This window comes from Cervus elaphus, chromosome 5 (genome assembly GCF_910594005.1).
Source record: "Cervus elaphus chromosome 5, mCerEla1.1, whole genome shotgun sequence".
NCBI classification, from domain to species: Eukaryota; Metazoa; Chordata; class Mammalia; order Artiodactyla; family Cervidae; genus Cervus; species Cervus elaphus.
The window spans coordinates 61,246,237-61,256,060 of NC_057819.1; positions in this window are offsets into that span (position 1 = coordinate 61,246,237).

The window sequence follows — 9,824 nt, forward strand, 5'->3', positions numbered from 1 at the left end:
ATTCTTTTTAATGGCTGAGTAATATTTCATTGCGTATATGTACCACAGCTTTCTTATCCATTCGTCTGCCGATGGACATCTAGGTTGCTTCCATGTCCTGGCTATTGTAAGCAGTGCTGTGATGAAGATTGGGGTGCACTTCTCTTTCAATTCTGGTTTCATTGGTGTGTATGCCCAGGAGTGGGATTGCTGGGTCATATGGCAGTTCTATTTCCAGTTTTTTAAGGAATCTCCACACTGTTCTCCATAGTGGCTGTACTAGTTTGCATTCCCACCAACAGTGTGAGAAGGTTCCCCTTTCTCTGCACCCTCTTTAGCATTTATTGTTTGTAGACTTCTTGATAGTAGCCATTCTGATCAACGTGAGATGGTACCTCATTGTGGTTTTGATTTGCGTTTCTCTGATAATGAGTGATGTTGAGCATCTTTTCATGTGTTTGTTAGCCATCTAGATTTAAATTATTGTGCTAGGTATTTTCAACATCTCTGGAAAAATGGATATGGGCAGTCAGGGGAGAGCGACTGCAGAACTACTAAGGATTCACGCCCTGGTAGCGCTGACTGAGTTAAGGTTTGTAACGGGGATTTTCTGTATAAGGGAATCTGTGCCGAGGCAGGGCCAGGGAAAGGTGAAAAGTTCAAAGCGCCCAGAGGTAAGCAGACAGCAGGTGACCCAGTGGAGAGGACAGTATCAGGGCCAGACTGTGAAGGAGCTTGAATTTTGTTCTCCAACAAAGTGGTCTCTAAAATCATTTACTGTGCATCTCTATTAGTATGAATCCCCTGGTATTCATATATAATCTACATATATGTATATTTATCTATGTGTAGAACTTACATACATTCTAAAACACACATAAAGTGCAAATCCCAAAAATATTGTGTAAAAAATAAAATCAGATAGAGGTCCTCTGATAGTCTCCTCCCAACCCTGTAGATTCCCCTTTGTCTGCACTCCACTTTAGAAGCAACTTTTTTTTTTTTTTTTTTTTAATTTTTTTATTAGTTGGAGGCTAATTACTTCACAACATTTCAGTGGGTTTTGTCATACATTGATATGAATCAGCCATAGATTTACACTTATTCCCCATCCCGATCCCCCCTCCCATCTCCCTCTCCACCCGATTCCTCTGGGTCTTCCCAGTGCACCAGGCCCAAGCACTTGACTCATGCATCCCACCTGGGCTGGTTTTTTATTATTTATTTTTTTTCACTGGAGGAAAATTGCTTTACAATGTTGTGTTGGTTTCCACCCTGGCATAAAATAGATAGCTGGTGAGGAGTTGCTCTGTAACCCCGGGAGCCCAGTCTGGTGCTCTGTGATGACCTAGAGGGGTGGGATGGGAGCGGGGAAGGGAGGCTCAAGAGTGAGATGATATATGTGTAATTACAGCTGATTTGCATTGCTGTAATGCAGCTTTGACTTTTTTGAGACTAACTCTGGGAGATGCACGGAGAATAGGCTGAAAGAGGTGAGTGGAACCTAGAGCTAAGGAGCAGGGTCGCCGATGGGAACCTGGGTTCAACCTGAAGTAGGAGCAAAGGTAATGATTGCTGAGGTCTTTGGAAGGGATGGCGCGGGGAAGGGGTGAGTGGGATGGTGGGGAGCAGTGCCAGGACTGTGCTGTGGGTCTAGGGACGCATCTGCAAGGGCTGCTCAGAACCATCTACACATGGTTCCTAGGAGAGGTCTTCTGCACGTTTGATATCAACACCTCATTAAAGAAAGATAAAGAAATAGAAATAAAAATACAGAGAACTATATAAACAAAATTTTAAGAGTTCTTTGTGGGTAATGAATAGGTGAGCACTCATTATATTAGCTGTTGTATTTCTTTATGTTTGGAAAATATTTTAAAATAAAAATAGATTTACATTGCTTACATGCTTAAATCAACTTCATTAGCTAACAGAGAATTTTGCAACCTATGATTATTAAACACTACATTCTCCTTACAGAAACAAAGCAGTTTTGCTAAATCCAGTGAAATGTTGACATGTGAGAATTTCTTACCTTAAAATGACTAAACATTTCATACATCTGCAGATAGGTGCAAAATTGTTATCAACTCCCCTCTTCTGATATAAAATTAATGAGTATTCAGTGAAGCCATAACAAAGAATTTTCCTCCAGGCACGTTATAAAAACACTTCTGGTTCTGGTATGAACGCAAAGTCTTGTCTGAAATCCAGTGATTTAAAATATGCACATTTGTGAAGCTGATGAATGCCACACAGAGTAATTCTTTTGATGTTTCTCATATTTAAAATCCCTGTCCTATCTTATCAGGTCCTATCTTACAATGAATGTTTTCCTAAGGAGACTTGAAGAACAATTAATGATTAAATTCAGAGCATTTTCATTTCATCCAACTATTTAAGGATATGAAGCCCTAATAAATTCTGGATATCACTAAAGTACTCAATCGATACTACTGTTTCTTTTTCATAAAGGATGATACTGTACAAAATAGATACCTCAAACTATCTCAGGAGTATGGGAATTGCTTTCACAATGATAGCTTTTCTCTGCTATATAATAATACTGGGATCTGAATTTCAGTCTCTGATTCATGGTACATTCATTTAGTCCCAATACAAGGGAAAAACTGTTGGAAGGTGAGGTATGAACCTACTTAAAGTGCATAAAGTCACAGATTCATGAAATAAATAATCACTGATGCACTCAAGAGTCAGTCCATTATGATCCTTATGATAAAAATTTAATATTTTCATTTTATCTTTTCACTCTCCCCTTTTAAAAGGCCTCATGAGAATATTCAATATTTGTAGATATTTCTCTATAATAAAAGCAAAAATAATAATCCAAAATATTAACAAACTGATGACTTCTCATAACAACAGTCCTATCTAAGAATTTTATTCTCACCTCTATGAAATAATAATCTGAGTTTTTAAATGTAAAATTTAACAAAATAGATAGAAAATGGACTTCTATAGAAGTCAATAGACAATAAATCTTATAGGGAAAAAACTGCAAATATCAGAAATATTAAAACAAATCTTTCATTTTGTGGATTTATGGAGAAAATTAGTTGCATCAAATCTGATAAAATATATTTTATAACATGGACTCAACTATGTTTTGTTTTATAATTCTTATTTTCCACTTATATTCTATAGTATTTGTATCTAGTTGAAAAGAAATTCATTTTACACTACTTCTAAAACTGTCAATTATGTTGGAAAAAGAAATGGATACTTCAATCTTCAATTAAAATGCCATCATACCACATTTTCATCCTATTTAAAAATTCATTGGAAAAGGACAGCTTTGAGCACTTGAAGTTTTGAGGTTACCTAGAAAAATTATATTGCAGGCATTGGTTTGTGAAGAAAGTTCAATCACCATTTCCTGCTCATCATTCTTTGTAATTGATGATACAACCATACGCAAAAGAGCATACCATAAACTGACTGTGGCCACTTGGGCAGGATGTGATTTCCTTAAAGCTCCGTTTTCTACCCTGCTAGATGGAAAAAGGTCCATCTATCTATGTCTATCTCTGTCTGTATACCTATCTAATACTTGCCTCAATGTTACTGAAAAGATCACAGTGACGGCGGCCAGTGAGTTTTATGTTTTTTGTGAACCACAGAACAACTGCAAATATTCACAGGGAGAGGCAGGGAGTCTGAGGCCTGTCCTTGCTAAATGACTACCTGTTTTGTGGCTCCTGATTTATCAGAATAGCCAGAATACTTTTCTAAATTTCCCAACTCAACAGCCACGTTCATCCTACAACTATTCACAGATTGCAAATAAGCCAGGAAAAAAACAACAACAAGCCAGGGCAGGGATTAATGCTAGCATCTTCCATTCTTGGATGCGTAAGACTTTAACAGTACCTTCTGAAGGGCAGCTTTTCCCAAACTTACCTATTCAAAGAGCTGGGCATTAAGACCCGGGCTGGGGAAAAGCCTGCTAGTAGAGTTAGTCTGAAAGTGAAAGTGTTAGCCAACTCTTTGCAAGCCCCTGGACTGTAAATAACCCACCAGGCTCCTCTGTTCATGGGGTTCTCCAGGCAAGAATACTGGAGTGGGTTGCCATTCCCTTCTCCAGGGTATCTTCCTGACCCAGGGATCAAACCTGGATCTCCTGCATTGCAGTCAGACTCTTTGTCATCTGAGCCACCAAGAAAGCCCCTGGTTAGTTTAGAAGCCTCCTAATCAGCTGGCTGAGTGCTTTTGACCCATGAACAGGTGGTTAACACTCGCACAAGAAAAATTTTTCTTCACTCAGGGATGAAATCATAGGAAACACATCAATCTCTCTCTCTCCCTCTCTCTCCCTCCCCCGCACCAACCCATGCTTCCCTTGCCCTCATTCACACTTTCTCTGTCTCTCTTTGTTTCTCTCTCCCAATATGGACTTAAAAATACCGCAGAACCAAAGTGATTCTGAAGACTCAGAGGAATAACATATTCCTGACAAATTATCTATTGCTGCATTTAAAATATAATTTAGGTAGGAGTCAAGCCCTCATTCATTTAATTAAAAGATTACTGAATACCTTGTATGTGCCAAGCATTTTCACAAGGCAGTGTTTCTTAATTCCTTGTAGGCACCCGAATCACCTAGGGTGGAGGAGGGTCTGAAAACAATAGTGTTTAGGTTAGATAGCCTCCCCAGACTGTATTATCCAGTGCTGCCCAGGTGCTTATAATGTGCCAACAGGGCTGAGAACCACTTGCCTAGAGGTGGAGGAGAAAGCTGTAAACCCATGGACAAGATTCCAGCTGTCCTGGAGACAGTTCTCCAGGTAGGAGTTGGGGCATCAGTGGAGAAATAATAGAATTTTAGATAGTGATAAAAGCCATGATCAAAATAGAACAGCGTGTTGTACTAGGAGAAGGACAGGGACTGGGGCAAGACGTTTTTGATGCAGTGGTTAGGGACACTTCAACTGAGATCAGAAAGCTCTCCAGGCCATGATGAGTGTGTGGGATCTTTAAAATTTAGTGAGAAGGCATAAGAGATGTTAGGCACGGGAGTGGCGAGATCCGATTTACTTTTTGACTCTGTGTGAAAACAGAATGGAAGGTGAGCAAGGAGAAGATTATTAAGAGACTTTAACAGGTCCAGACCAGAAATAATGTGAATTGAACAAGAGTGAAGAAGGTGAAGAGAGCAAGGAATGTTCTGAATGTTGAGAAAATGCTGATAGTTGAGGAAGCTAGGTGGTGAGGCTCACTGGGCTATTCTGGCTGTATCTGTATACATTGAAAGATGTAGGATAAATGAAGAACTGTTGTACACTTTCGAGGGAGAAGATTTTGACCAGAGATTTCATATGCTTTCCAGCTTTATGAAGGGAATAGACTTTCACAGGTAGGTGAAGATTTAAATAATTTGCAAAATCTTTTAGATGGACTTTAACAGAAGGAGTAATTAAGAGTAAATTTAAGGATGGAAGTGTCATGAATTATGGTTTCTCCCTATTCAGCATGGAGCCCAAACTCAGGGGTCCTGTTGAATTCGTGTTGTCAGAATACAGGCGCAGCCTGATTTGACTCTGTCCTTCGCAGCGCTCCTGCTTTTGCTGTTGTCCTTGTCTCAGGAATCATGTTTCTTCTGCCACGACCTTTAACCCATTATTTAGATGGGGTTTTTTATTGCCAGGTTGATGTCTGCTAAGATCTTTTAGAATTCTCTCTAAAACTTGCATTTCAGTGCTTCTTTCCTTGCAAGTGGGTTTTTATTACCTCATGTCAGGTCAGAACCGCAACGCAGTTACATTCCCGTGGAGCTCAGCACTCTTGCAGCCAGCTGTTCTGGGGCACTTTGGTTACACTGGAATTGATCTTATCTGAAGATATTTCTGAGTGTTGCCTGATTCTGTCAGCTTAAGTTCCCTGGAATCTAATTTAGCAGTTTTCTAGTGTGACTAATAGGGAACGTAATTCACTATACATTATAGTGGATACTTCCGATGGATGTATCATTGTTTCATACCCCAAACCTGCTAGACTCAAAATCCATAATCTAATATTTAAAGTTCTAGAACCAAGTCATCCCCTCTCTGCACTACAGGAGAGAGACACACTTTGCTGTCCCCTCTACGGTAATTCGCCCTTTAGGCCAGGCTCTTCCAAGCTACTGGGTGTATATATGTTCAGATGCCAAACGCTAGACAAGAATTCCCTATTTCCTTTTTCACTTTGTTTCTCATTGAAGGCACTTTAAATGTGCAAAAACACAAACCTGAAGATTGTGGGAGTATATGAATAGTGACTTGGGGTTGTGGGATGAGTGAGGGTCATTACCTACTCACACTAGCAAAAGCAATGATAGGTTCTGTGTTATCTTCGAGAACTTCTTTATTGGCTAAACTATTTACACAGTTGGATACTGTAATGGGAGTAGTGCTAGTTTTTTCCATTTAACAGTAGCAGAGGAGCATAGAGAAACAGATTGGCCATTTTCTTTATGGAGAACTGTGACTGATGCTCTTCTGTGTCTTTTAGACTAATGGTGAATGGGCCAGATCACTCAATTACTCAATCAAGAAAGATGACTAAACTTTCCCAAGCTAACGGTATTTTTTCATCATTCTCTTCATTATCATTTTTCATTCTGACATATGAATATTCTTGAGTTCACTGTGATAAAAATCAATACATGTAGATGTGTTTAATTTTATTAACCTATACAGTAAGTGAAATGTCTTATAATTCATTGTGCAATCCATGAAATACATATAAATAGTGACAGAAATTATTTTGAGGAGATGATTATTCCAAGGACTTTAAAAAATTACTTTTACTCGCTTTTTCTAAATTTTCCATAATGAGCATGTATTATTTTTATAATCAGAAAAATTGATTTGGAAGTTCATGTATGTATGTGTAACTTTTATATCCCCTGTCATCACAATTATGTATTTTAAAAGCTGAACATTAGAAAACACAGCAGCAAGTTAATGGTAGTTATCTCTTGGGACCTATTTTATAGGTGATATAATCAATCTGTAAATATCTGTTGAGTAAATGAATAAATTTTCTTCTTCATCTTTTCTAAATGTAAGTAGTTTTGGTAATAAACAAATGGCTTCCCTGGTAGCTTGGACAGTAAAGAATCTGCCTGCAAGGAAGGAGACCCAGGTTTGATCCCTGGGTTGGAAAGACCCCTTGGAGAAGAGAATGCAACCCACTCCAGTATTCTTGCCTTTATAATCCCATGGACAGAGGCGCCTAGTGGGCTACAGTTCATGGGGTCACAGAGAATCAGACCCCACTGATCGACTAACACTACCACTACTACTTGCATCCTTTTTAGGAAAAAAGCAATAAAATGAAACATTGGTCATTGGTGTAAGTCCATAAGAACTAATGTTGCACTCACTCCCCCCAAAAGAATTTATTGACTCTTTCCTAAAATTACCAATAAAAAAATTATATCTATTTACAATATTAAATAGTTACCATCCAAACAATTGTGTGTAAGTATTGGCCTTGCTTTTGAACTATTGGTTAAAACTTTTGTTCTGATTTACGACTTTTATAGGTTATGTGTTGGAGATCCTACATTTCTTGAAATATTTTGGAACCAAGGGCTGGAAAATCAGAACACCGTGGTTTCATGTCACAACTCTACCACTTTCTTAGCTATGCATCTTAGATATATTGCTTCTTTGTGATTTAGTGTTCTTATGGTATATGGCCTACTGGGTTTCTACGAGGATTAAATAAGGTTATTTAAATAAATCATTTTGTATAATCCTTTGCATATAGAAAGCGTTCAAGATATGTGAAGTGTAATTATTATTATTTTTATTTATTTCCAAATAATACAGTATCCGGAGACAGTTCTAGTTCATTAAACAACTGTTGATTTGTTTTAACTTTAAAGAATTCTTATTAATCTCAAACTTAAAGCCTAGAGCCCAAATCATAATACCAGATTACTCTTAAACAGTGAACATATATTGAAGAGCACACCTGCAGTATTCTACAGTGTGGAAAAACTGTTTTACTACTGGTATACATAGGTTGTACATTATGTAAGCACTTCTTTAAAAAGACAGAAATAGTTCTCTTGACTTCTGCCCATACTTATCACAGTGTGTAGTGATGTTTTGGGAAATAACTAAGAAAAAAATGAGGGATCTCCTTATAGCTCAGATACTAAGGAATCTGCCTGCAATGCAGGAGACCTAGGTTCAGGCCCGAGGTCAGGAAGATCCCCTGGAGAAGGAAATGGCACCCCACTCCAGTATTCTTGCCTGGAGAAATCCATAGACAGAGGAGTCTGGCAGGTTACAGTCCATGGAGTCACAAAGAGTCAGACACGACTAAGTGACTAACACACACACACAGGAAAAAAAATGGAAATAACTAGGCAGCAATATCTATTATAAAATTCATCTATACCTTTCCCTCTTCTGCCTTTAAATTTTATTCTTAAAATGTCAAATAAGAGCACATGAGACAGTCAGGTGGAGGTTAATACACATAATTATGAAAAGCACAAATGTTTATTTGATGGTGCCAAACCATCATGAATTTTTTAGCTGAAAGGCCCTGAGAATCTACTGTTGACTCTCAGGAGTCAACCATATTGACTAGAAAGAAATCGACTCAATGTTCAGCTTGCTCCATGATCCTTTTATGGCTCTACCTTGCCACAGGCTCCTGGTATGTAGTACCACAGCATGAACTTCAGAATATTTACTCAACACATGAATATAAATAGATGAAGTTTTGAATGTTTCTTTTAAATAAGGTGAGTTGAAGTAGTTCATCTTTCAATAGATATCTGTCAAACTTACTCTGAAAAAAGCCAGCCATATCATCATAAAATGGACAGTACATAATTGCGATGTGAACGTTTAGGAAGCTATATGTGGTGGTTATGGTCACTGATTCCTTCCCATTCACGGATAAAGGAATTACAGTTAAAACCATTGGAAGACCTATATTATTTACAGCATGACACAGGAATTAGTTTTCAAAATAAAGTTAACAAGTAGCTGTCAATGTAGATGTTTGCATACCAAATAAAATCTGCGAGCATCTAAATTTTTTAAACTTTATCATTCACTATTTTCCCACAATATGCAAAGAATTAAAAGCTAAATAATCTTGCTCATTGGTTGATTTTAAGTTTAAAAAAAATCTATATTTATATAGAAATATCTATTCTCAAAATTGTGAAGGCTTTGAAGAGGAAACACAACTGTAGATTTAGTAGCACATGATTTATATACTTGTGTACATTAAACAAGTTAATGAGGTTAACTTTAAAGACATTTAAAATGTGCTCTGCCCTCTAGGGTAATCTTATTTAACAGGTTAATTTATTCTAATATTATATAATCAAAATAAAATTCGGGCAAACTATATTTGAACCAAGATTAACATAATGACATACCTTTAATAGAAAGTCTTATCAGCTCCCTACAATTATCACACGTTCTAATTTAACTGACAGTCAAACAATACAGAGGACAATTATAAAAATTCCAAAGTATTGTGAAAACATTTTTACCTCATTATATTGCAGTCTTGGGGAGAAAAGTCATCATTGTCTCCTAGGGATATGAAATGATTTTCAGCTTAAACAAAATCTACACCTAAAAAGGATCAGTTTTTTTGTTTTATGTGAAGTTTTACGATGAAATACTATTTCCTACACTTTAATATGTGTGGTTGGAAAAGGAAAGGAATTGAGCTTAAAATAGTCATGCAGAGCGACATATGAAGGGGCCAAAAATGCACAGTCAGAGCTTTCCAAAGAGGATGGAACCCAACCTGTCCACAGGCAATATGAGTTTTTGCAGGACCAGACTGCCTTGACTCCA